Genomic DNA, 27,066 nt, shown 5'->3' with positions numbered 1-27,066 from the left:
CAGGCAACATCCGTGGAGAGAAATTTGAGTTGACGTTTCGGGTCGAACCCTTCTTCAAAACTGGAAAGAAAAGAAACTAAATCGAAGGCAGGGCTGCGATCGGACAAAAGAATAAATGAAACAAAAGAAGTAAAAGAGATTAAAAGCTAGACGAGATGGTAATAGGCTGGGATTAGGTGTAAAGTGTACTGGCAGGGCAAAAGATAGCTGCCAGGTGTGAGAGAGAAACAAAAGGAAAGGGGGGGGGGAAAGGAGTGGAACAATTACAAGAGAAAATGAAATGGGGGCCGAGCTTATGATCTGAAATTGTTGAACTCGATATTGAGTCCTGAAGGCTGCAGACTGCCTAATCGGAAGATGAGGTGCTGTTCCTCGAGTTTACGTTGAACTTCCGTGGAACAATACAAGAGGCCAAGGACGGTGAGGTCCGAGTGGGAGTGGAGTGGAGAATTAAAGTGACAGGCGACCGGAAGCTCGGGGTCACCCTTGCGGACTGAACGGAGCTGTTCTGCAAAGTGGTCACCCAATCTGCGTTTGGTCTCCCCAATGTAGAGGAGACCGCATCGTGAGCAGCGAATACAGTATACTAGATTGCAAGAAGTACAAGTAAATCGCTGTTTCACCTGGAAGGGGTGTTTGGGGCCCTGGACAGTGGGAAGGGGGGAGGAATAGGGGCTTGCACGGGAAGGTGCCAGGCGAAGGGGAAGGGCTGTTTGGGGTGAAAGAGGAGTGGACTAGGGTGTCTCGGAGGGAGCAGTCCCTGCGGAATGCTGAAAGGGGAGGGGAGGGGAAGATACGTTTGGTGGTGGAATCACTTTGGAGGTAGCGGAAGTGCCGGAGGATGATTCGTTGAATGTGGAGGCTGGTAGGCGAAAGGTGAGGACAAGGGGAACCCTATCATGGTTCCGGGAGGGAGGGGCAGGGGTGAGGGCAGAAGTGCGGGAGATAGAACTGACACGGTCGAGGGCAGTGTCAACCACGGTAGAGGGGAATCCTCGGTTGCGGAAAAAGGAAGACATGTCTGAAGCACTGGTGTGGAAGGTGGCATCGTCGGAGCAGATACGGTGGAGACGGAGAAACTGGGAGAATGGAATAGAGTCCTTACAGGAAGCGGGGTGGGAGGAAGTGTAGTCCAGGTAGCTGTGGGAGTCAGTGGGCTTGTAGTGAATATTGGTCGATAACCTATCCCCAGAGATGGAGACGGAGAAGTCGAGGAAGGGAAGGGAAGAGTCAGAGATGGACCATGTGAAGGTGAGGGAAGGTTGGAAATTGGAGGCAAAGTGAATGAAATTGTCAAGTTCGGGGCGAGAGCAGGAAAGCGCACCGATACAGTCATCAATGTATCGGAAAAAGAGGTGAGGGAGGGGACCCGAGTAGGACTGGAACAAAGATTGTTCCACATAGCCCACGAAAAGGCAGGCATAGCTAGGACCCATGCGGGTACCCATGGCAACACCTTTGATTTGGAGGAAATGAGTGGATTTAAAGGAGAAGTTGTTCAATGTGAGAACAAGTTCAGCCAGGCGGAGAAGGGTAGTGGTGGATGGGGACTGGTCGGGCCTCTGTTCAAGGAAGAAGCGGAGCGCCCTCAGGCCATCCGGGTGGGGGATGGAGGTGTAGAGGGATTGTACGTCCATGGTGAAAAGGAAGCGGTTGGGGCCAGGAAACTGGAAACAGTTAAAGTGGCGGAGGGCGTCCGAAGAGTCGCGGATGTAGGTGGGAAGAGACCGGACAAGGGGAGAAAAGATAGAGTCAAGATAGGAAGAGATAAGTTCCTTCGGGCAAGAACAGGCTGAAACGATGGGTCTACCAGGGCAGTCCTGTTTGTGGATCTTGGGAAGGAGGCAGAAGCGGGCTGTGCGGGGTTGGGGAACAATGAGGTTGGTGGCAGCAGGGGGAAGATCTCCAGAGGAGATGAGGTCAGTGACAGTCTTGGAAATGGTGGTTTGATGTTCGGTAGTGGGGTCATGGTCCAGGTGGAGGTTGGAGGAGGTGTCGGAGAGTTGGCGTTCAGCTTCTGCTAGGTAGAGGTCAGTACGCCAAACAACAACAGCACCACCCTTGTCAGCGGGTTTAATGACAATGTCAGGGTTGGATCTAAGAGAATGGAGTGCTGCAAGTTCAGAGGGAGGTAGGTTGGAGTGAGTGAGGGGAGCAGAGAAATGGAGACGGCCGATGTCACGGCGGCAGCTAGCGATGAAAAGATCTAGAGAGGGTAAGAGGCCAGGGGGAGGGGTCCAGGTAGAACGGGAATTCTGCAAGCGGGAGAAAGGGTCAGTTGTGCGGGGGGAAGACTCCTGGCCAGAGAAGTGGGCACGGAGACGAAGGCGGCGGAAAAAGAGCTCAACATCGTGCCGAGCTCGAAATTCATTGTGATGGGGGCGTAAGGGGATGAAGCTCAGGCCTTTGCTGAGGACTGATCGTTCAGGGTCAGAGAGTGGAAGGTCAGGAGGATGTTGTCAGGAGGATGTGGATCCAGTGCATGAAAAGATTCAATGATCTCATAAGGTCAGGAAAGGTGAGTGGAATGCCACACTCACCTACATCCTGATGAGCCTGTCAACACATCCCCATCACTCTGCCTTCACAAACCTGCTCCTGCACATCATTCCTCAGACCAACCTACCTTGCACATCCATCCATCCCTTTCTGTCTATGTACACACTCACAACGCCATCTAACTAACCACCACTGTCACTCACCCTCACCCTAATGCAATCATAACAAGTAACACCACAGAAGGAGGCCATTTGGCAATGTCACGGCACTCCCTCATAGTCACCCTCTAGAGATGTAGCACAACCATTCCTTACTCACTCTCTCTCAAAGTTTTCTTTCCCTCCTTGCAGGAGAAGAGAGCCCAGAACAACAGGGAAAGGCAGAGAACCAGAGGTGGCCCTCCAATATTCACTGAATTGTCTTCAGCAGAGGAGCAGGTCCTGGAGATCTCTAGAGTAGCAGAGCTGCTGGCGGTCGGAGATGGAGAAAGGGGGACCTCCCAGCAACCTGGTGACAGAATTACATCTCATACAGCCACATGGCATGCAGCAGTCACTCATATGGTGACTGAAGTCAGCAGCCAGTGAAATGTCATCATGTGCATAATGGTAATGTTACCCATTCATAATATAACACCTCTAAATCATCTCTTTACTCTCCCACAGGTCCATCAAGTGCCCACCCCCCACCCCACTGTCCAGCCGGAGGAGGAAGACGATTAATCAGAGGAAGCTCCAGCTTCTGAGGGTGCAGCATCAGAAGACCAAAACTCACCCTGTACCAGCGCAGATACGCACTCGGTGTGTCCTGTGGGAGATAGAGAAGTGTTGTCACCTGGTGTCTCACTTTACACAAGTGAGCAAGAGCAGATTGTATTGACAGGGACAGCAGTGGAGACTCCTCGCTGGAGGGCGCAGGATATTCCAAACTCTGCTGAGCTGCATGCAGATGCTGAACCTCGGGGGTCATCGAGAAAGAGGGTGATCTTGGAGGGGCAGCAACAATTGCATGAGGCTCTGGCATCTTTTGCAGCTGCGATGTCTGCAAATGGGCAGAGAATGGAGGAGTCCATATCCAACATGAGCAGCACCATGTCACAGGGGATGGCAACAATGTGCTCTTCCATGGAAAGGAAGGCCACCTGCATGGAGCAGCTGATGCGCCAGTCACATGAGAACGTGCTTGCTGTGGACAACAGATGGCAGGTGCTCATAGACTTCAGCTCGAGGAGGGTTATAAACGTAGATTTGGGCATTCATCGCCCCACTGCTGTGCAGCGAGGTGCTCTCCAGCTCCTTGCTAGCAGGGAAGTGTGGGTGGCCCATGAGAGGGATGATGGTGAGAGGGGACATGGAAGTGGGGGCTCTTCTCAAAGCACTCCCACTTTTCCCCCATTGCCTCCCCCTCAGTCAGAGCCCCACATGCTTCTTCAGATCCCGATGGCTGAGTCTGCCCATGCATAGTTGCAGGAGGAGCAGTCTTTGGCGGAGCCCTCACAGGCTCCAAAACCCAGAGGACATTGCGAAAGTTTAACCAGTCGCAGCAGTGAACAGCCTGCCTCTACCTCTGCTGAAGCGATAGGAGTTGCACCTCTTAGAAGCACTCGGAAAAGAAAAAAGACACAATCCTAGATGCACAAAGGTAAGTGTTGTGTATTTTGAATGTGTATTAGAATTGTCCCACATGGGATACCGTCGTGGTGATTTGCAATGCACTATGGGAAATGTAGTGCATTGAGTGAAGAAGCACATTGTAAATAAAATGGCCGTTAACTAAACTCTCCACCCCGGAGTCCTTCTTAATTGTTATATACATAAGGGTATAAAACCCCTTGAGACACAACAAAACTGGTGACGAGGACGACGGACTTGCGCATCACTTTGCACTGGAATCGGCGATGTTTAAAGCAAGAAGTTCCTGTCTTTTCTTAATGGCGCGCCCGCAGTTTAGTGCTGATGCAATCGCCTCGTAAAGGTGGCGGTTCGTGTGTTACACAAATAAGAAGGGGGAGAGTAACGATACAGTGAAACGAACTGGAGGAAAAGGACTGTAAAAATAAAAAAAAAGTGGAGGAAAAGGACTATAAAGAAAAAAAAAGAAAACAAAATGGCTATGCTAACCGGAGCGTTTGGACCATTTGATGAAACGGCGGAGCAATGGAGTGCTTATACAGAGCATTTCGGATTTTTCGTGACTGCAAATGGCATTAAAGATGACGTGAAAGTGGCGACGTTCCTCAGTGTGATCGGAGCAAAAACATTTGGCTTGTTACGGAGTTTGATGCACCCGGATAAGCCCGGCGCTAAGATATATGATCAGATTGTGGAAGTTTTGGAAACACATCTCGCACCCAAGCCGCTGCTGATTGCCGAGAGGTTCAGGTTTCACAAACGAAACCAAGGGGAGGGTGAGTCCATAGCCGAATATGTTGCAGTGCTAAAGAAGCTAACTGAGCATTGTGAGTTTGGTGAAACTCTAAATGACACTGTCCGTGATAGGTTTGTGTGTGGATTAAGATGTGAAGCAACACAGAAGCGCTTGCTCACGACTGACAAACTGACGCTTAAATCAGCAGTGGAGCTCGCTGTGTCTATGGAGTTAGCAGCTAAAGATGCATAGCTGTTGGAGGCTGCAACAAGAGTGCACAGGGTAGCGGCTACACCGGATAAGCATGCAAGGGGTGCCAGAGAGTGTTACAGATGTGGAAGGTCAGGTCATCAGCCATCTGCCTGCTGGTGTAAAGACCTGACCTGTCGGAAATGTGAAAAGAAAGGGCACATTGAACGTGCGTGTAAAGGGCAAAGCTAACAATCCTACACAGAGACACACAAAAACAAACAAGGAAACACATCCAACTGGCATTCTAAAAAGAAAAACCTACACATGGCGAAACAAGAACAGGAAGAGAGTGACACAGACACTGATGGGGAGCTGAATCTCCATGTGTTACCGGTGAATGGAGGCTCATCAGGCTATGGAGTCACTCCACTACTAGAGGGAATACCGGTCAAAATGGAGCTGGATACGGGGGGCCACTGTCTCCTTGATTTCAGAGAAGCTATTCAAAGAAAAACTGAACCACCTATCACTGACGCCGGCCAAGCTCATCTTAAAGACCTACACTGGGGAAACAGTCCCAGTGCTGGGTAAGACGGAGGTCAAGGTGGAGCTTAATGGACAAACCGTGATGCTGCCAGTTTACGTGGTCAAGGGTGGAGAAAATTCATCTGGATTGGAAAAAATGAATGCGGTGTCAGTTGAAGAGGCGGGGCTAGCGGCAGTGTTGACAAAGCATGCGGCTGTCTTTGACGGAGAATTGGGGAGTATGAAGGGGATTACGGTCAAACTCAAGGTGAAGCCTGACAGCCAGCCACGGTTCCTGAAGGCCAGGAACATTCCCTACGCCCTCAGACCAAAGGTGGAGGCTGACCTGGAGCGTCTGGTCAAGATAGGGGTCCTGGTCTTGTCCATTTTTGACTGCTACCTTGGAAGTGGCTTTGTCACAGAGTGAATGGTGAGACATTACTTAACCTCAAGCAATGGGGGTTTGCGTGACAGGAACGGTTTGATCATTTTACGGATGATTTATGGTGTTGTTGCAGGGGGAATCTTAGTACAGCATGTCGCAGCCATATGGGTGCATTGGAGCAAGTTAAGTAAATCTGGCCATGATGAGGCAATCCCTGGCCTCCCAGGCAGCAATGTGCACTGCTACTGGTGCCATCTCCACCTCAGGTTCCTCCTCCTCTTCTTCTTCCACCTGCTCCTCCTCCTCCTTCTCCTATGAAGAGGCTGTGCGCTCTGCGCCTTGCTCCTCCTGCAGCTCCAATCCTCACTGCTGTGCTATGTTGTGCAGCACGCAGCAAATGACAATGATTCTGGAGACCCTGACTGGTGCGTATTGAAGGGCTCCTCCAGATCTGCCAAGGCATCTGAAGCGCATCTTCAGCATGCCTGTTGCTTGCTCTTTGACACATCTGGTGGACATGTGGCTCTCATAACGCTCCTGGGCCTCAGTACTTGGCCTCCTCAAGGGTGTCATGAGTCATGTCTTCAGTGGATAGCCCTCGCCTCCAAGCAGTCAGCCGGTAAGTCTGTCTGGAGTTGCGAAGAACTGAGGGAGGATGGACTGGTGCAGTATGAAAGAGTCATGACAGCTCCCTGGGAATCTGGCATGCACATGCATGATGATCTTTTTATGGTGACAGAAGAGCTGCACATTGATGGAGTGGAAGCCTTTGCGGTTCACAAACACTCCTGGGTGATCTGGGGGTACCTTGATGGCCACATGTGTGCAGTCGATGATGCCCTGCACCTGTGGGAAGCCAGCCAGAGCCACAAAGCTGAGCACCCGCTCTGTAACACTGGCTTCATCAGTGGCAAAGCTGACATAATTGGCTAACTTGTCAAACATGGCATCGGTCACCTGGGTGATGCATCTGTGGGCGGCCGACTGCGAGATCCTGCAAATGTCTGCTGCAGATCCCTGGAAGGAGCCTGAGGTGAAGAAGTTGAGGGTGGTGGTGACTTTGACAGCCACTGGTAAGGCATGTCCACCAAGTCCTCTGGGCAGCAGGTCTTGTTCCAACAAGCTACAAATGTCTGCGATGACCTGGCGCGATAGCCTGAGCCTCCTGAAGCACTGCTGCTCAGTGATGTTGAGGAAACTCATCCTCTGCTTGTATACCCTGTGTTGGGAGTATCGCCTCTGGTGTGCTGCAGCCCTGTGCTGACCCTGTGCTGACCCCCTCTCTCCTGTGGAGCATCAAGTCAGTGAGGAGAAGGCTGCTGGTGTTCTGGCTATTGCTGGTGCTGTTGGTGGTGGGGTTCATCTTCATCCAATTCTGAGGTCCAAGGCGAGACAGCATAAGCAGCACCCATGCTGAGGTAATAGATGGCAGGTAAAGTGGAGATCAGAGGGTCAATCCCTTAATGCTGTGATAGTGACTAGCAAGCTGGTGAGAGTGGCTTCCGAGGTTGCTGAAATGACCTGTAAACTGCTGACAGCTAAATCGCTGCACAAAATTGAGTCAGCAAGAGCCTTTCCATTAGTCAAGTAATCAGGTGTAATGTGGGAGTATTTATGTGTTTTTCCCAGCTGTCACTTAATGGACTCGCACAATGGCGAGGTTCCCGAGGTGCGTGAATCCTGTGCTCCAGCAATTAAAGCCAAAACCTGCTGTTAAAAACTCTCTTCAGGGTGTCTCAACAACCATTTAATTACTTGAATGAGGTCGCCCGCCTCTCCCGATCGGGTCCGTGGCGCGTCTTTAAAAGTGCCCGAGTTAAATGCAGAAGTTGGCGGGATGATGGCGGGTTCCCGATGCGCTGGCAATTTCAGTGCTGTTTTACTGTCAACACGCCCCCAAACTCACATGCTCGGCAACGGGAAAATTCTTGCCAGAATTCTTGTGCATTATAACTCAAGCTTGTCTCTAACTATTTGGCAGTCATACAAGTTTTAATCTCCCCCTCCTTCCGATTCTGTTCTTTATTATTTTCCATAGTGCACAGGCATGATGGGCTGGATAGCCTCCTTCTGTGCTGTATGATTCGATGATTCTCTTTTATCTTTCATATATACAATTTTCCCCTTTTGGTCTCTTCTGCTCCCTTGACTTGTTTTTGCCTCTTCCTCTTCCATATTAGTTTTAAGCTGTCCCTCATAACACTTGTTAATCTCCCAGCGAGGATATTGGTCCCAGTTCTGTTCATGTGAAGCTCATCTGTCCTGCACAGGGCATTACTGTTCCAGAACTGATTCCAGTGTCCCATGAACCTGAATCCTTCCCCCTACATATCTCTCCAGTCATGCAGTTAGCTCCCTTATCTTACTATTCCTATATTGACTAGTAGGAGGCACCAAGAATAACCCTGAGATTATTACCCTTGAGGTCATGTTCTTTATCTCCTAATTCCTGAAACTTCCTTTGCAGGACTACAATTCTATTTCTTCCTATGTCATTGGTTCCAACAGGAACCATGACATCTGGCAATTCCCCTTTGCTCTCACAAATCTTTTGTAGCCGCGCCACGATGCCCTTTACACTGATACCTGGGTGGCTACATAAACACTTGAGTATTCCCCGGACTATGGAATTCCCAGTTAGCACTACATTTCCATCCTTCACTTTCCTGCTTTTGCAACCACCTGTTCCATGATGCCATGGCATTGCTCATCCTTCGCATTATTGCCATTGTCGCAGGTAATCAACACTTTCAATAAAAATGACTTCTCTAGTAATGTAGAGCAATCCATAAAGTTGCATTCACATGATTAGTTTTTAGCTCTTGTTAAAAAAGACATTTCTGTGGTACACAATGTTCAGGAACATCCATACTGGCTCTGTTGTTAAGTCTACCTCGCCCTCAAGATTACATTAATTGTAGGTGTGGGAGGTGATTACAAATCATTGGCACATCATTCAACAGTCCTTTTGAAAGAGATAAATTGGCCCAGGAAAACATAATAGGAAAATCTTACAAAATAATTTTTTTAGAGATGCAATACTAAATCTGTTATGATCTGGAATGCACTGCCTGAAGGGGTAGTGGAAGCATATTCAATAATAACTTTCAAAAGGGAATTGGATAAATACTTGAAGGGAAAAATTTGCAGGGCTGCGGGGAAAGAGCAGGGGAGTGGGAATAATTGGATAGCTCTTTCAAAGATCTGGCAAGATGGGCAGAATGGCCTCCTTCTGTGCTGCATCATTTTATGATTCTAGGATCTGCATCGGTGTCTTCTGTTACAAAATACTAGATTCTACTTGTGAGAATGGATAGGTGACTTGTTGCTTTACAGCAGTGGTACTCATAATACGGCTGGGTGCTGCTTGTAGCCCACCTCTCTGTCTTCTGTGACCCTCAGCAGACCTGCTGCTATGTGTCTATTGGCTTTTATTCATGGCTTCCCCAGCTGTGGGATGTTAGCAGACCTGGGGGGTCAGTGTTGGTCCCTTCTCTTTCTCTTGGCGTCCAGTATCATAAAATAAGGGAATACTATTAGAAGTGGCTATCCCAGTGTTCATGGAGCACCTGAAAGGGCTTTATTAAAACTTAGGCTTCACAAAACCATTGTTCTTGCCATTAGCAACTACCCACAGAGAGATGATTGAAATCAGGAACCTTTGAAGTGGTGCATGCCCACATCCCTGGAGCATTCCTCAGAGTGGCCCTTGAATAAGACACGGTAGCCCTTGGCAAAGAATTGGTGAAATAACACTGCTTTACAGGTTAAATTAATGGTAATAATTTTTCGAGTACATGCAGATGGTGGGCAAGGTTCCCCATTGTTAGCGTGTACTCTGAAAATTAGCCGAAGTTAATATGGTTCGGTAGATTTGAGGAATTAGTGTTCCCGGCACAGAGCTTTGTAGGAATTTGAGTCAATCCACCCATGTGATTTTCCATCTAATAATGGATGATAAATCACATGGACTGCGCTGATATCAGTGCCCAAATTCCCAAATATATGGTCCTACAGCATGAAGCTCTGTACCGGGAGTGCTAGTTTGTGAAATCTACCTCATTCAAAATTCAAACTAAAGCCACCATCATAACATCTGACACCAAGGAATGAAACCTTAATAATGTTACAATAAAGGCCTCACGTTGTATAAGATGAGGAGAAATTTCTCCACTCAGAGGCTTGTGAATCTTTCGAATTCTCTACCCCAGAGGGCTGTGAATGTATCTCAAGGCTGAGGTAGATCGATTTTTGCACTCTCAGGGAATCAAGGGATATGGGGATCGGGCAGCAAAGTGGAGTTGAGGTCAAAGATCAGCCATGATCTTATTGAATGGCGGAGCAGGCTCGAGGAGCCTTATGACCTATTTCTTCTATTTCTTACATCCTTATAAGCCTGAATATATGTTAATCCATAAACAATTATTAGTGGTAAATTGAAAGATGATTGATGGGGTAAATAGGAGAAAGGCAAACAGAAACTTTTGACTTTAAACTGAAATCTTGCTGAGTGGTAAGTGAAGGTCCTGCCTTGCCGATTGAGGCCAATAGCTACGGTTTCTCAAACTGTATTCAGATTGGAGGAAGTTCTCAAACATCAAATGCACGTAGCTCATGGATATTTCTGTCTCTACGATTCAGATCATCTGTGCAGCTGACACTGCTTCTCTCTTCCGTTCCTCCTACCGTTAGCCTCCCACATTGACCATGCATTTATCCTTCAATGCCTCTCTTCTGTTGTCCAACTCCATGTGAAGGGAAATCTATTTTAAATATCCCTGACAACAAGAAGAACTTTAATACAAAAGAGAACTTTTAATGATGACTATATCACTTTAAAATGCAAGTTGAGAGCATGTTTAACAGACATTGCTCAGACAAAAAAAAAAGCAGTTGTAGCCAAGGACAAATCTGGGGGTGGCTATGGAACCAGTGGAACCGACCAGCACTGTCTTGAGATAAGGCCCTCATTAAACTGCAACAAGTGACATGCATGGTGAAGTAACTCCACTAAACCTTGAACCAACCATGAACAACAAGGGGAAAATCCATGCTTGAATGAGCCAATCATTGAGGTGTACATATGAACACCACAAGAAGAATCTGAGCACAAAAAATATAAGAACTGGCGCAATATCTATTTTTTTTACTGCAGTCAACCAGGATAAATTGATCCTGGCCTAATGAAGAGAAAGCGTCTAAAGATTTCAACAGACTAAGTGATCGCTGGTTTGGCCACCGGGCACTTGAAGACTCCAGGACAGGTTAAGTTGGGTTCTTATTTAATCTGTGTGTTAGTGGTTAAATAAAAGATCTGTGGGAGATAGTGTATCTGTGTTTCTGTTAAAGTGGATTCAGGTCTATGAACCCTACTCTGACACTTAATGTGGGAGGTGTGAAAGTCATAAATAATTGCTACACATGGATTGCCCATGCATCATTCTAATCCTATATAACTAAATATTACCAGCCTATCACTAGCAATTGTTTCTCTTCATTCACCAACACCGTCATCTTCGGGGTACCCCAAGAATCTATCCTTAGCTTCTACTTCCACCTCTGCAACATTGCCTACCTCTGTCTATACCTCAGCCTCTCCATCACTGAAACCTTTATAGGAACATAGGAACAGGAGTGAGCCATTTAGCCCCTTGAGCCTGTTCCACCATTCAATGAGATCATTGCTGATTGTATTCTAACTCCATCCACCCGCCTTAGCTCCATATCCCTTAATACCCTTGGCTAGCAAAAATCTATTGAACTCAGATTTAAAATTATTAATTAAGCTAGCATCCACTGCTTTTTCCTCCAACTAAATATTGGGAAGACCAAAGCCATTGTCTTGGCTCCCCACCACAAACTCTGTTTCCTAGCCACCAAGTCCATTCCTCTCCCTGGCAACTGACTAAGGCTGAACCACACTGTTCGCAACAGTGGTGTCATGTGTGACCCCGAGATGAGCTTCCAACCACATATCCGCGCCAACATTAAGGGGGAAAAAATTCGGTATCGCCCCATTTGGGGCGCCATTATTGGCGGTGCGCAAAGTTTAGCGCCTGGCGCTAATTATTGCCTCCGACAGCAAACTTGGCTTTTATCACCCCTGGAGGTGATTGGAGCACTAAATTAGGCGCTACACACCTCTCTTAAGGCGCTAAGGCCGAGGAGCGAAGCGTTACCTCACAGCGCTGGTGAAGCTCATGTGATGTCAGTCAGCAATGGAACACAGACACACTGGCACTGTCCAATTCTTAAAGGGGAGTTCTGACGAATGGTGATCGACCTGAAATGTTAACTCTGTTTCTCTCTTCACAGATGCTGCTTGACCTGCTGAGTTTCTCCTGCATTTTCTGTTTTTATCTTAAAGGGGAGGGTTGATCTTGCTCTCCATCCACATCCTGCTCATTGCAGCCTTGAATCTCGGCCTGAATCTCAGCCTGGAGAGACCTGTACATCAAATCTGCTGGAAAGAACAATGGAGAGAACCAGGGAAAGAGCTCGGAGTGCAGACCCCATAGTCTCTTCTAAATCGATACAAGGAAGGTCAAATCAAAATCAACCTGCAAAGTGCCGCTCAGTACCCAAAACTCCTTCACACAGCGTTGAATCTCTCCAGAAGACTCTCTCTCTCTCTCAGAATGCGTGGTGAAAAAATGTCACCGACAAAAAAAGGCAGGAAGTGGTCGCCTTTAAATAGCGCTCCCCTAGTTCCTTTCTGACAGTATAACGCTCCCCTCAACCTGTCATTGCTAGCGGCAGGCGGTAAGGCAGGGGGCGCCACTCAATTTCCAGTCCGGGGCGCTAACGGGGCATTGCGCACTCGACTGACGTCACGACCTGCTGGCGCAGGAGATCGTGGTGGTAGTGTTTAGTGCCGCCGCAAAATGTCTAGTTAATTTCGCGAGCGGCGCAAACATCACTGTGCCCGGGTGCTAATTGCTTTGTGCCCCACTTGGCACCCTCTTAAGGTGCTAACAGGAGGCGCAAACAACTGAATTTTTCCCCCTAAGACTTCCACCTCTGTAACATTACCCGACTCCGCCCCTGCCTCAGCTCAGCTGCTGCTGAAACCCTCATCTATGCCTTTGTTACCTCTAGACTTGATTATTCCAACGCACTCCTGGTCGGCCTCCCACATTCTACCCTACATAAACTTGATCTCAACCAAAACTCTGCTGCCTGTATCCGAACTTGTACCAATCCTGTTCAATTATCACCCCTGTGCTCATTGGCCTAAACTGACTCCCGGTTAAGCAACGCCTTGATTTTAAAATTCTTATCTTTGTTTTCAACTCCCTCCATGGTCTTGCCCCTCTCTATCCCTGTAATCTCCTCCAGCAACCTCCTGCAACCCTCCAAGATATCTGCGCTCCTCCAATTCTGGCCTCTTGCACATCCCTGATTTTTTTCATTCCACCACTGGTGGTCGTGTCTTCAGCTGCCTAGGCGCTAAGCTTTGGAATTCCCTCCCTAAACCTCTCTACCTCTCTTTCCTCCTTTAAACCCTACCTCTACCCTAATATCTGTTATGAGGCTTGGGGGGACAAATTGAGTCGCGTCTCCTTTGGGGCGCTAACTTTGCCGGGGCGCTACTTTTAGCGGCCCAAAAAAATTAGCGCCCCTGCGGCCGAAATTCATCGGTAGCACCCCATGTCGTGCCGCGGTACTGCAGGCCTTCCTCCCCTTCTTAAAGGGGAGGGGCCTTGCACAGCGTGACCCGGGGCCCAGCTAGGCCACCAGGGATTGGAGAGCCGGCAAAAGAGCCCGGCACTCAAGAGAAGTGCCGGGCTCACAGAGCGCAGCCGGCACTCTGCAGGGGGGCTGGTCAGGAGGCCGGGGACAGAAACGGGGGCAGGTGCTGGCAGGCAGCCAGCAACAAAAATGGCCGCCCGGCACCTCGCCTTTAATTAGCGCCACCCCGGCCGCAAGTAGCATAGCGTCCGGCGGTAAGTCAGGGGGCACTACCGAAGACCGTGGCCAGGGCACGAGCGGGGTGGTGCGCACAGCGATGACGTCATCGCTGGCGGCGCAGCACCAAAGGGCGCCTGTGGTTACCGCCGATGCTAACCTCCCACTGAATTTCACGGGAAGTGTTGGTGGCGCCGCGTCCGGGCGCTAGTTGCATTGCGCCCCGTTAGCACCCTAGGGCGCTAATGGGAGGCGCAAAGCAACCGAATTTTTAGGCCTTGATGTCAAATTTTGTTTGATATCACTCCTGTGAAACGCTTTGGGACATTTTACTATGTTAAAGGCGCTATATAAATGCAAGTTTTTGTTGTTGTTATTGTTTTTTGGGAGAGTTTTCCACACTTTTATCACCCTTTGCGTGAAGAAGTGTTTCCTAACTTCTCTCCTGAAAGGCTTGGCTCTGATTTTAAGATTATGTCCCCTTGTCCTAGACTTACCCATCAGCGAAAATAGTTTCTCTCCATCTACCCTATCAATTCCTTTCAAAATCCTAAAAACCTCAATCAGATCATCCCTTAACTACATTCTATATTCCAGGGAATACAGCCTATTTTATGTAAACTCTCCTCATAATTTAACCCTTGGAGCCCTGGTAACATTCTGGTGAATCTGCTCTGCACGCCTTCCAGGGCCAATATATCATTTCTTAGGTGCGGGGCCCAGACTGTGCACAGTACTCCAGATGTGGTCTAACCAGGGTTTTGTATACCTGTAGCAAAACTTCCTCCCCTTTATATTTCTAGCCCTCTAGTTATAAAGGCCAACATTCCATTAGCCTTTCTGATTATTTTTTGTACCTGACTACATTTTAGTGATCTGTGTACATGGACTCCCAAATCTCTTTGAGCCTCCACTATTCCTATTTTTTCACTATTTAAAAAAAAACTTAGATCTATCCTTTTTTGGGTCTAAAATGGATGCCCTCACACTTACCTGCGTTGAAATCCATCTGCCACAGTTTTGCCCACTCACTTTATCAATGTTTCTTTGTGATGTTGTGCTCCTGCGTACACTACTTACTATGCCACCACTAATGGCTCTCTAAGTCATTAGTAAATATAGTGAATAGTTGAGGCCCCAGCACAGATCCTTGTGGGACACCACTAGTCACTTCCTTCCAATTCAAGTACATACCCATTAGCCCTTCTTTCTGTCTTCTACCATCTAACCAATCTCCTAACTACGTCAATAATTTGCCTTCAATTCCATGAGCTTTAATTATAGCTAATAGTGTCTTATGTGGAACTTTATGGAATGCCTTCTGGAAGTTCATATAAACTACATCCACAGACATTCCCCTGTCTACTACTTTAGTTACTTCCTCAAAAAATTCAATCAGGTTGGTTAGACATGGTCTACCCATTACATGTTAGACATGGTCTACCCATTACAAATCCATGTTGGCTGTAATCAGCTCAAATTTCTCTAAGTTTAGTCACTGTCCTTAATTATAGATTCCAATAGCTTCCCCACAACAGATGTTAGACTAATAGGTCTATAATTTCCTGGTTTCTTTCTCTCACTTTTTCTAAATAATAGAGTTACATTTGCAATTTTCCAATCTAAAGGGCCAATTCCTGAATCGAGAGTGCTTTGGAAGATTATGGCTAAAGCATTTGCAATTTCCTCACCTACTTCCTTTAAAACCCTAGGGTTGAAACTATCAGGTCCTGGAGATTTCTCAGTCTTCAGTGCCATTATTTTTCTAATACTGTTTTTTTGCTTACGTTAACTTTATAGTAAGTTTCAATCCTTGATTCATTATTAATTTCCCTGGAATGTCTGGTATATTATCACTTTCCTCTACTGTGAAGACTGACACAAAGTAATTATTCAACATTTCCTTATTTTCATTTGTGATATTACTCGCATCTGTTTTTAAAAGGCCCAAATTACCCTCGACTACCCTTTTTCTTCTAATATAATGATAAAAACATTTTGTTAATCTTGATATCCCTCGAAAGTTTCTTTTCGTATTCCTTTTTGCAGCTCTTACTATCTTTTTTTATCTTCCTTTGCTGTTCTTTATATCCCAGCCCCTGGATCTATACTATTCTTTGCATTTTTGTATGCTCTTTCCTTTAGTTTTATGTTATCTCTCATCTCTTTTGCCAACCATGGCTGTTTTATTTGGTAAAGTAGAGCTCTTGCCCCTTAGGGGTATATACTGGTCCTGTATTATGCTAAATTCTTTTTCAAACACTGTAGTTTTACCTGATAATAGTTTTGACCAGTTTGCTGTCATCAGTCTCTGTCTTATCCCATTAAAGTTAGCCCTACCAACATCTAAAATCTCAGTAATAGTTACTGTGTTAAGTTTCTCCTGTTCAAACCTAACATTGAATTTGATCATATTATTGTAACGTCCGTGTGTAATTGAGACACGGACTGCAGGAGTTGGTTATAACAGATGTTTACTGAATGGAGACAAAACTGGAACTACTATACAAAGTTACTACACAGGCTTATATACCGGGGTGGTCACTACTGGTACTGCAGTATACAGGGGCTGCAGAATATAGTTCCTTCTTCAAGGTACATACACTACAATTCCTCCCCTTTTAGCTAAACAGTACATAACATTCGATTAATAATTAAATAACATATTTACAATTACGGTTGCTATATACATTAGCTGAAGTTAAGCAATTATAAATTCAGTCTTTGAGGAGGCTTCCTGATTCTGTCCGGATAACGCCTCTTTGGGGTATCAGGTTCTTCTGGCAAAGTTGATTCGGGATCAACGCCGTTGTTTGGTTCGTCTGCTTCCAATATCACCGATTCTGAGGTAGATGCAATTGGTATTTCGGTTTCATCACCAGGTGTATCGGATCGTGGTGTGGATTTAATGTTTTCCCGTGACTCTAGAATCTGGCCAGCATGGCGTCTTACAATGCTCTCTCCAACGTCCACGGTATACATTAGAGGTCCTTGCCGTGTGCAGATCGTTCCTGGCTGCCATTTCTCTGTGCGGTAGTCCCGGGCCAAAACTGGTTGACCTATCTTAAAACACCTGGTTGGCCTTTCATTCATATTCTGAAACTGCCTGTTCTACATAAGAACATAAGAACATAAGATGTTCTCCACATCTCTTCTGATGTTTGGCTTAACCAAATCCAAGCGGCATCTTAGTCTTCGATTGAAGAACATCATGGCTGGAGTTTGGTTGGTAACCGCATGTGTCGCATTCCGGTAGGCAAACAAGAAGTTATCCACCTTGTGTTGTAGGGGTATGTCTTCATTACACATTGCCTTGATAGCCTTCTTGAATGTTTGAACGAACCTCTCAGGCAATCCATTGGGGGCTGGATGATATGGGGCGGATGTGTAATGCTTAACACCATTGTTCTTTAAGAACCTCCGGAACTCTTCAGACTCAAACTGTGGTCCATTGTCGGAGCAATTCTGTTCAGGCAGCCCATTTCTGGCGAATATGGTTCGTAAGACTGTGATGGTTTTTTCTGTGGTGGTTGAGGACATTTTTATTACCTCTGGCCACTTTGAATGTGCATCCACCGCAATTAAAAACATCGAGTCCATAAATGGACCAGCAAAATCAATGTGTACCCTTTGCCATGGAGATGAGGGCCACTCCCATGGATGTAGAGGGGCTTGTGGTGGGGCGTTTTGGACCTTCTGGCATCCTGTACAGCTCTTGGTCATCTCTTCGATTTCTCTATCGATTCCTGGCCACCACACAAACGCTCTGGCTAAGTTCTTCATTTTTACCCCTCCCAGATGACCCTCATGAAGCTCATTGAGCACTCTATCCTTCAATTTGGGTGGAATTACCACTCTAGATCCACACATCAAGGTTCCTCGGCACATTGACAGCTGTTCTCTTCTTGGCGAGAATGCTGGCAACAGTGGTTCGCCATGTGCTGGCCATCCCTTCACCGTTAAATCATAGACCCTGGAGAGTGTCGGGTCATTTCGTGTTTCCTTTTCTATGTTGGCATTCGTTACAGGTAGACATTCGACTATGGTCGAGTGGAATATCTCCACAGGATCCACTGCAGGTGCTTCTTCCACCGTCGGCAACGGTAGGCGCGAGAATCCATCAGCATTCCCATGCTGTTTAGTTCCTTTGTACTCGATGTCATATTGGTGTGCCCCTAGGAAAAGGGACCACCTCTGTAGCCGTTGTGCTGTCATTATCGGGACGCCCTTCTTAGGGTTGAAAATGGAGACAAGAGGTTGATGATCAGTTAGTAGAGTAAATTTCTGTCCGTGCAGGTAGTGATTGAACTTCTTCACCCCCCACACCAGGCTGAGGGCCTCTCTGTCAATCTGGGTGTAGTTACGCTCGGCTGCAGTTAACGAGCGTGACGCAAAAGCTATCGGCCTCTCTGAAACATCAAGGGATTTATGTGACAGCACCGCTCCAACGCCATAGGGAGACGCATCACACGCCAGTCTTATCGGTAGTGATGGGTTGTAGTGAGCCAATACTTCTCTTGAAGTGATCAGGCCTTTACACTTCTGAAAGGCCCACTTACATTCATCGCTCCATTTCCATGCTACTCCAGTTTGTAGCAGTGGGTGCAGAATTGTGGACAAATTCGGCAAAAACTTATGGTAGTAATTCACCAATCCGAGGAATGACCTCAGTTGCGACACATTTTCAGGCGCTGGAGCCTTAACTACCGCTTCAATTTTGTCAGGGGACTTATGTAACCCCTCTTCATCAATCACGTGGCCACAATACAATATTTGTTTCTTAAAAAACTCACACTTGGGGCGATTTGCTCGTAGCCCATGTTCTCTTAGTCTAGTGAGCACCTGCTCTAGGTTGGCAAGGTGTTCACTGTCATTTTCACCTGTCACTAGGATGTCGTCCAAGTAACACTGAGTCCCCGGAATCCCTTGCAGGACTTGTTCCATCGCTCTTTGCCATATAGCCGGAGCTGATGCAACTCCGAATACCAGTTGATTATACTGGTAAAGACCTTTGTGAGTGTTTATCGTGAGATATTTCCTAGAGGATTCTTCAACCTCCATCTGCAAATATACTTGCACTAGGTCAATTTTTGTAAAACGTTTCCCTCCAGATAGTGAGCTGAAAATATCTTCTATCCTCGGAAGAGAATACTGTACTGTGCGAAGGACTGGGTTCACAGTCACCTTGAAGTCTCCACAGATGCGAACCTTCCTTGGCTCCTCAGACTTATTGTTTAACGTTTTCTTCATGACAGGAACGATGGGTGTCACCCACTCGCTCCAGTCTACCTTAGTTAGCACGCCTGCATTCTCCAGATTCTCCAGCTCTGCCTCGACGGCTGGGCGAATTGCATACGGTACTGGTCTTGCTTTGAAAAACTTGGGAATTGCATTCTCTTCTATTTTTATCGAGGCGGTTACGCCTTTAACAGTTCCCAGTTCTTGTTGAAATACCTCTTTAGCGTTAGCCAAGATTTTTGACAATCGTCCAGGTGTGACGTCGTCATCCTTTTTACCAGCCACCGTCAATGCCTGAATGGAGTGCCAGTCTAAACTTATCTTTCTGATCCATTCACGTCCCAATAACAGTGGTCCACCATCTTGCAGTATGTACAGATACAATTTCTGTATTTCCTTGCCGTTGTATTCGACAGGCACCCTTATTTTCCCTCTGGGGTATACTTTCTGCCCCGTATATGTCTTCAACACAATGGATGTGTCTTTCAAGGGTATGTGTGAGAATAGACGCTCGTAGTCTCGTCGATTCATGACCGTCAAGGCTGATCCTGTATCCAATTCCATTTTGACTTGGGACCCTGCTATCGTGAGGGTGACCCAAATGGTTCGGTGATCCTCTTTTGTGATTACGTTGTGTAGTTTGAGACAGCTTAGTCTCTTGTTCCCGGATTCACTATCGCTCTTCTGGTCTTCGGAACTACTGTCCATCATCTTTTGTACTTTCCTGTACTTTTCCTTAGTAGCCTTTTTGTTGTCATTAGTCTTCTTCACGGACCTGCAAACTCGTGCAATGTGTCCCATCTTTCCGCATTGCCTGCATGTTTTGTCCTTGGACCAGCAGTCCTTCTGGTCATGGGTTGTTCTGCCGCAGCGATAACATTTTTCAAATCCCCGTGTCATTTCATGGATGCCGTATTCCTGTGGCTTTTGCTGTATTTCCGCAGCTCCCCTTGCTGCTGCTTCATACGATACTGCCACGCTGAAAGCCTTATCTAGCGTCAGCTCTTTCTCTGAGAGTAACCTCTTCTGGGTTCCTTCACTCAGGAGTCCACAGACAAATTTGTCCCGTAGGGTATCTGCCAGTCCTGCTCCGAACTGGCAGTGCTTTGATAGCTTGCGTAGTTCTGTAAGGTAATCAGCATTGCTTTCATCTTTATGCTGATTTCTTTTGTGGAATTTAAATCTTTCTGCTATCAGCAGCGGTGTAGGATTTAGGTGTTCCTGTAGGTTATCAACAATTTCGTTAAAACTCTTCGCCATCGGTTTGACTGGAGTGATCAGGTTCCGCAATAGGCCGTACGTTCTTGCGCCCATTAAGTTTAGTAGTACCGATGCCTTTTTCTCATCGGCTACTTCATTTGCCTTGCAATATACTTCGACTCTTTCCACATACATGGTCCAGTCTTCTATTGCATTATCGAAGGCAGTGATATTGCCAGTCTTCGGCATCTTGGAGGTCTAAGATGGCGCCTCCCCGCCTTCTTCCCCGATTGAACAAAATGGCGCCTCCCACGCTTTGCCTTCTTCCCCGCTGGATTAAGATGGCGCCTCCTGCGCTTTCTGTCTTTTCCGCTGCTGCTAGCGCTGTTGCTGGCGTTTTTATGCCTTGATGGCGACGTCCTATGGTCTTCGCGCACTTCCCCCCCGCGCTGCTGCCAACGCCGCTCTCCGCGGTCCCCGTGGCAAACTGCAGCTCCTCGCGCCTTTCTGCGCTTCTAATTTCTTTAATTTTAATTACTGTTCCCGTCGTCAGAGCAGACCCTATGGGACACTTTCCTCCCTCTTCTTGGGTCTGTATGCTGCCCGGCTTCGTAGCACCAGCCGCGCCCTGTGTGCTCCACCCTCTCTCTCCTCTTCCCGACAACGCTGCTCGGCCCCGTTGAAAAGCCACCCGATCGAGCTCTAGCCCGTCGCAGCCCAGGAAGGATCAGTGTACTACCTGCCACCAGCCCGATTAGCTGGAACACCATAGACTGGATAACCAAGCCCAGCTCTCGACAGCTTCTCCTGCAAATCTTCGAATTCGATGAATCAGAGGGCGGTTGCCCACGGTCAACGCCCGTTTCATCTGTTTGTTTGTTTTTTCTTTTTGGATTTCTTCCTTCTGGCCTCGACCTCTAACAACTTCGCTTCAGGAATGGATCCCTGTGAGGTGGTGCAGAACTGTAGGTAAGTTCGGATCTGTTCGTCGCCAGTGTAACGTCCGTGTGTAATTGAGATACGGACTGCAGGAGTTGGTTATAACAGGTGTTTACTGAATGGAGACAAAACTGGAACTACTATACAAAGTTACTGTGGTAAACCACTGTTTGTATTCCACTGTGTACATGCCTGGACATGCCTCGGCTGACTCCTCCCACAAGTCCTAGTATAAAGGTGACTCCTCCCCAGCCCTTTGTATTTCTGGACCGGTCGACCACTCGAGGCAGACCTTCATTCTTTTGTTAATAAAAGCCTTTAGTTACTCTCTTAACTCTCAGTCTTTTATGAGTAATTGATAGCGCATCAGTTACTACACAGGCTTATATACCGGGGTGGTCACTACTGGTACTGCAGTATACAGGGGCTGCAGAATATAGTTCCTTCTTCAAAGTACATACAGTACAATTATGATAACTGTTGGTTAATAATCTATCAGTAAGGGAACATTTATCTAAGTCTGACTTATTACTCATTACTAAATCTAGTATGGCCTGCCCTCTTGTTGGTTCTACAACATATTGCTCTAGAAAACTGTCTTGAATGTGTTCAACAAATTCACTACCTTTCAGACTTGAGTTACTTTGCTCTTCCCAATCTATATGAAAATTAAAGTCTCCCACTAAAACATTTCTGCTTTTGCTACAAGCTTCTCTAATCTCTGAATTAATACACTCTGCCACTTTATTGCTGCTATCAGGAGGCCAGTAGACAACTCCAATTACAGTTTTAAGTTCTCTCTTATTCCTCAATTTCAACTTAGATTATCCATTGATTTCTTTCCCTTACCTCTCTCCTTTCTTACTAATGCTGTAATAATGGGCAGGAGTTTCTGTTAGGTTTTGCTGGTTTTTCGGCGTAATTCACCCAAAATTGGCAAAAGATCGCGGAATTTTAAGCGCAAATAGAGTTTCCATGATCTTTTGCGTTGTTTTAAAAACATCGTGCTAGAAGCTGGCCCCGCCCACAAACTGGCCACATCTCCAGGTCGAATTAATCACCATTCATTTCCGCTAATTGCGCTCATTCGAGGAGGCTCTTAAAAATGTTTTAAGCGTAGGGACGCTTATAGGCATGTTTTAGAAGCTTTTGAATATATCTATTTTTTAATTTGCTGAGAAACTGACTACTGTACCTCAATATAACTCGAAAATGGTTCTGTATAGTTTTTAAAGTGATTTTCAGTTATTTAAAATCGGGTTACTCACAGGTGGTGGACTAGACACTGATTAAAACGGTTATTTTTTGTGATAAACCTAATTCCAGCTGTCTTAATCAGACTGCATCAGGTTACCACTCTTAAATATATCAAGGAAGATTCTTTAAAGCAAAATTTAAAAAAAAATTACATCTTCGCAACCGAATTTCTAGGTCCAAATAACCTGAAATCTTTAATTCCCAATCATGACCAACTTGCAGCCATGTCGCAGTAATGGCCATTGCGTCATCCCCTCTAAGTTGTATTTAAGCATCTAATTCACTTAATTTATTTCTTATACTCCGTATTTTAGTATATAAATCGTTTATTTGGGCAAGAGAGCCTAACCTGTCCTTCTGCCCTGATGCTGTCTTTCTCACACCATTTAAATTAACATGTTTCTTATTTGTCACTCCTGCTGTACCAACTTTAGATATTTTAGTATTCCCTTCACCTGGAGTATCTATATCACTGTTTGTGACCTGAACTCTGCTCTTAGCCCTTTTTGTTTAATTAAACTATCATTTTTACTATTGCTTTTGACTGAGCCTCCTGCAATTTATTAGGTAAAAGTCCTTTTTACCAGCCTTTTTATCCTTTCTGGGTCCTAGCCCAGTTCTGGTGCAGCCCGCCACAATGGTACAACTCCCTCCTGCCCCAGTACTGGTGCCAGTGTCCCTTGAAATGGAACCCCTCCTTCCCACATCACTCCTTTAGCCATGTACTCACCTTCCTGATCTGTTTAACTCTATGCCAATTGGCACATGGCTTGGATAATAATCCTGAGATTACCACCTTTGAGATCCTGTTTTTTAATTTAGCTCCTAACTCCTGATACTCCCTTAGCAGGATCTCTCCATTATAAATGCCTTTGTCACCTCCAGACTCAGCGGCCCTGATCTTGACTGGTTCCCTGCCCAAAAGCCTGCCTGATTGACAGGCTTCGCTTCCAGTCGGGCGAGGAGCGCTTCGGCGGAGGCCGCAGCCCAGGAGCAGGTGGGGAGCCTGCAGCTGGGTTAGTGGGAGTGTGGGGGTTCCTAATTTTGAGGGGGGTTGGGGAGGGGGGTGGTCGCTGATCACAAGGTGAGGGGGCGAGGGGGTTCTGACCATGGCGGGGGCGGGGGGATGGGTGTCGGTGATCCTGGGGAGGGGGGTGGTCTGATCGCCGGGCTGGTTGTCGATCCCCGGGGGGTTGGTCTGATCATGCAGGGTGTTGGCAATCGTGGGGGATGGGGGGGTGTGGTGGTGGTGTTCTGATCGTGGCGGGAGGGGTGTCCAACGGCGGGCAGGGAAGCAGGTAAGCTTGGTGGGGTGAGAGGAAGCATTCCTGCTCCTCTTGTGCCACAAGCAGTGCTGTAAAGGCACTTACCGCTTCTACGAAGCAGTTGCCGCTTCCCTTTAGCTGTCCGGTTTCCCAATGTCGAACAATCCAGCCGGTCAGGGTTACACCTGGAAGACAGGTTAAATCTGAGGCACATAAGCTCATTATAATATTTAAATGACCAACCTGCCTCCTGTCCCTCCTCCATTAAAAACCGAAGTGGGCGGGTTGGAGGCGGGTTGGGGTTGGGATTTCTTTAATTTTCACATCTCACCCGACCCAAACCCACCTGTTTTCGGGGGTTAAAATTTCCCTCAGTTTCTCTAAAATTCTGCTTGCTGGTCTCCCATAAGTCATCCTAAATAAACTCCAATTCTCTACTGCCGATATCCTATTCCGTAGTAAGTCCTGTTCGCACATCACTCCTATTCTCGCTAACCTACACTGGTCCCTCATTCAGCAATGCATTCAATTTAAAATTCTTGTCCTCATCTACTAATCTCTCCATGGCCTTGACACAACCTATCTCTATCATCTTCCTGAGCCCTATATCTCCACCTGAATGCCGTGCTCCTCTGACTCTGCCCTTCTGTGCATCCCCAAGCCCCACCCATTCCCTTTTCTCCAAAAATGTTGCCATAGCTTTCAGTTACCTCAGAAGAATGGGAACTATTTATTTCCTTTCCTCCTGGACAACAGATTCGGATGAAGACCAGTCGCAGCAGCAGCAGAACCCTGACCAACAGCAGCACCAACTGCAGGAGCAACAGCAGGAGCTCCAAGCTGGTGCTCACCCACCTGAAGCTGCACAGGCCAGAAGGCGCCAGTGCATGGAAGCACATTGGCGCAGGCGATACCCCCAAAACAGGGTCTACAGACAGAGGATCAGCTACCTCAACATGACTGAGCAGCAGTGCCAAAGGAGGCTCCAACTTTCGCGAGAGGTAGTGGGTGACATCTGCGCAATGCTGCAGCAAGACCTGGAGCCCAGAGGAGCAGGTGGACACCCCTTACCAGTGGCCACCAAAGTCACCACCGCACTCAACTTTTTTGCTTCAGGCTCATTCCAGGGATCAGCAGCAGACATCAGCGGCATCTCCCAGGTGGCTGCACACACTTGCACCACGCAGGTAACTGATGCCCTCTTTGCCATCGTGCACAATTAAATCAATTTCGCCATGGATCAAGCCAGTGTAACTGAGCGTGCGGTTGGGTTCGACAATCTGGCAAGCTTTCCAAGGGTGCATGGCATCGTTGGCTGCACACATGTGGCCTTAAAGGCACCCCATCGCAATCCAGGTATTTTTGTCAACCGCAAGGGCTTCCACTCCCTCAACGTACAGCTGGTGTGTGACCACAAGAAATAAATTTTGCATGTTTGTGCCAAGTACCCTGGCAATTGCCATGACTCCTTCATCCTGCACCAGTCTAGTGTGCCTCCGCTCTTCAGTCTGCCAGACCAACTTTTCGGATGGCTACTTGGAGACAAGGGCTATCCCCTGAAGACATGGCTAATGACGCCATTGAGGAGCCCATCCACCAAAGCTGAGGAGCGCTACAACTCCAGCCACATTTCCACCAGATCCATAATCGAGCAAACCATCGGCTTGCTGAAGATGCGCTTCAGGTGCCTTGATAGGTCAGGTGGAGCCCTGCAGTACTCAGCAGCCAGGGTCTCCAGAATGGTCGTGGTTTGCTGTGCACTTCACAACATGGCACAGCATCGTGGCTTGCAGAGGCCTGATGAACAAGTGGCTCATCACATAGCCTCCTCAGATGAGGAGGAGGAGGAGGGGGAGAGCGACAACGAACAGCTTGCAGAGGCGCATCAACCAGCAGTAGCAGCATATGAGCACATTGCTGCCCGGGATGCAAGGCACGCACTCATCTTGGCCAGATTTGCTTAGCCTGCACAATCAAACACTTTTGCCTCACACCTTCTTAGCAGCCCATCGACAATGGCCAAGAACCTGCAGATTCCTATCACTCTGACCACCATACTGACAATTGCAAGTCATCCTAAGCCCTCAGTGTGGAAGTCCCATTAGCGAAATGACACACGCCACAACTGCAACAGTTTGCCATCAGAATTTTTAATGACAATAACCAACTGATGGCTTTTCAAAATTAAACATAACTTTACACCCAAGTGGCTACCCTTGTGACTACTTGTGCAGTATCTTCCTCTTACGCGTGCTCCTGCATGGTGCTTCCCCTGTGGCTTCAGCAGATGTGGAGGCTCCTTGCTCACTTTCTTGCTGCTCCTGTCTCGACACCTTTGGTGGGCGTCCTCTGGGGTTGCGAACCTGTGAGAGCTCGGCAACAGTCTGCTGCTCCTGCGGCTGTGCAGGAGTTGAGATGCCGAACTCAGCTGGGTGGGGACTCTGGTGGGGCTCTGAACAAGGGCTTTGCAGTGGCATGGTCGGATGAGCACTTGAAGAGGAGCCCCCACTTGTTGTCTGCCACCAACATCACTCTCATGGGTCAGCCCCACTTCAGAGCTAGCAAGTGGCTTGACAGCACCTTGCTGCACTTCAGGGGGGCCATGAGGACCTGTTTCTGTACTGGAAGTCCTACTCCCGAGGACTTACATGAATGTCTGGTTTGTTTGCTCAACAGCTGACCATCGCTCCTCAAGAGATGTCAGTCTATTCTGAACAATTACCATGTTTTCCATACCCTGGTGACTTAGCTCCTCCATGGATGTAGCCATCCTCTCCTCTACCATAGCCATCCTCTCCTCTACGGTAGCCAGCCTTACCATGAAGGTAGCCATCCTTTCCATGGAGGTTGCCATCCTTTCCGTGGTGATGCGTTCATGTGTCAATGCCTCCACAAAGGCTCTGCTCATGTTAGCGATGGGCTCCTCCATTCGCTCCAAACTCGCAGCGACCCTGGAGACAAAACCTGGCAGAGACTCCTGTATCTGTTCCTGGAGTTCCAGCACCGCTCTCCTGGATGGACCCGGAGGCACAGGAGCCGAACGGGAGCATCCTGCGCCCTCCGACGAGGACTCTCCACTGCTGTCCCTGTCTCCACCATCTGCTGATGCTCACCTGTGAGCTGTGATACACCAGGTGACAGCTCTACTCTATGTCCTGATGGTCTCACCGAGGTGTGAGTGTCTGCGCTGGTGATGTGTGTGCTTAATTCTGCTGACGCAGCGCCCTCAGAGGTTGCAGCTTCATGCAATGTCAATGAGAGAGATGCCAAGCTATTCTGTCACCAGCTTGC

General features: G+C 47.5%; 1 protein-coding gene across 2 annotated transcripts in view; it reads right to left on the bottom strand.

Annotated features, from left to right (window-relative positions):
* The window catches only part of LOC147123241 (gamma-aminobutyric acid receptor subunit beta-1-like), a 779,888-nt gene that overhangs the window by 384,420 nt on the left and 368,402 nt on the right, over window positions 1-27,066 (bottom strand). The gene's annotated exons all lie outside the window — the stretch shown is intronic.

This window comes from Somniosus microcephalus, chromosome 2, assembly GCF_052327205.1.
Source record: "Somniosus microcephalus isolate GS21.2 chromosome 2, FLI_Smic_1.0, whole genome shotgun sequence".
Taxonomy (NCBI): Eukaryota; Metazoa; Chordata; class Chondrichthyes; order Squaliformes; family Somniosidae; genus Somniosus; species Somniosus microcephalus.
Note: the sequence above shows the minus strand (reverse complement) of the source record. Positions and strands in the feature narration are given on the sequence as shown.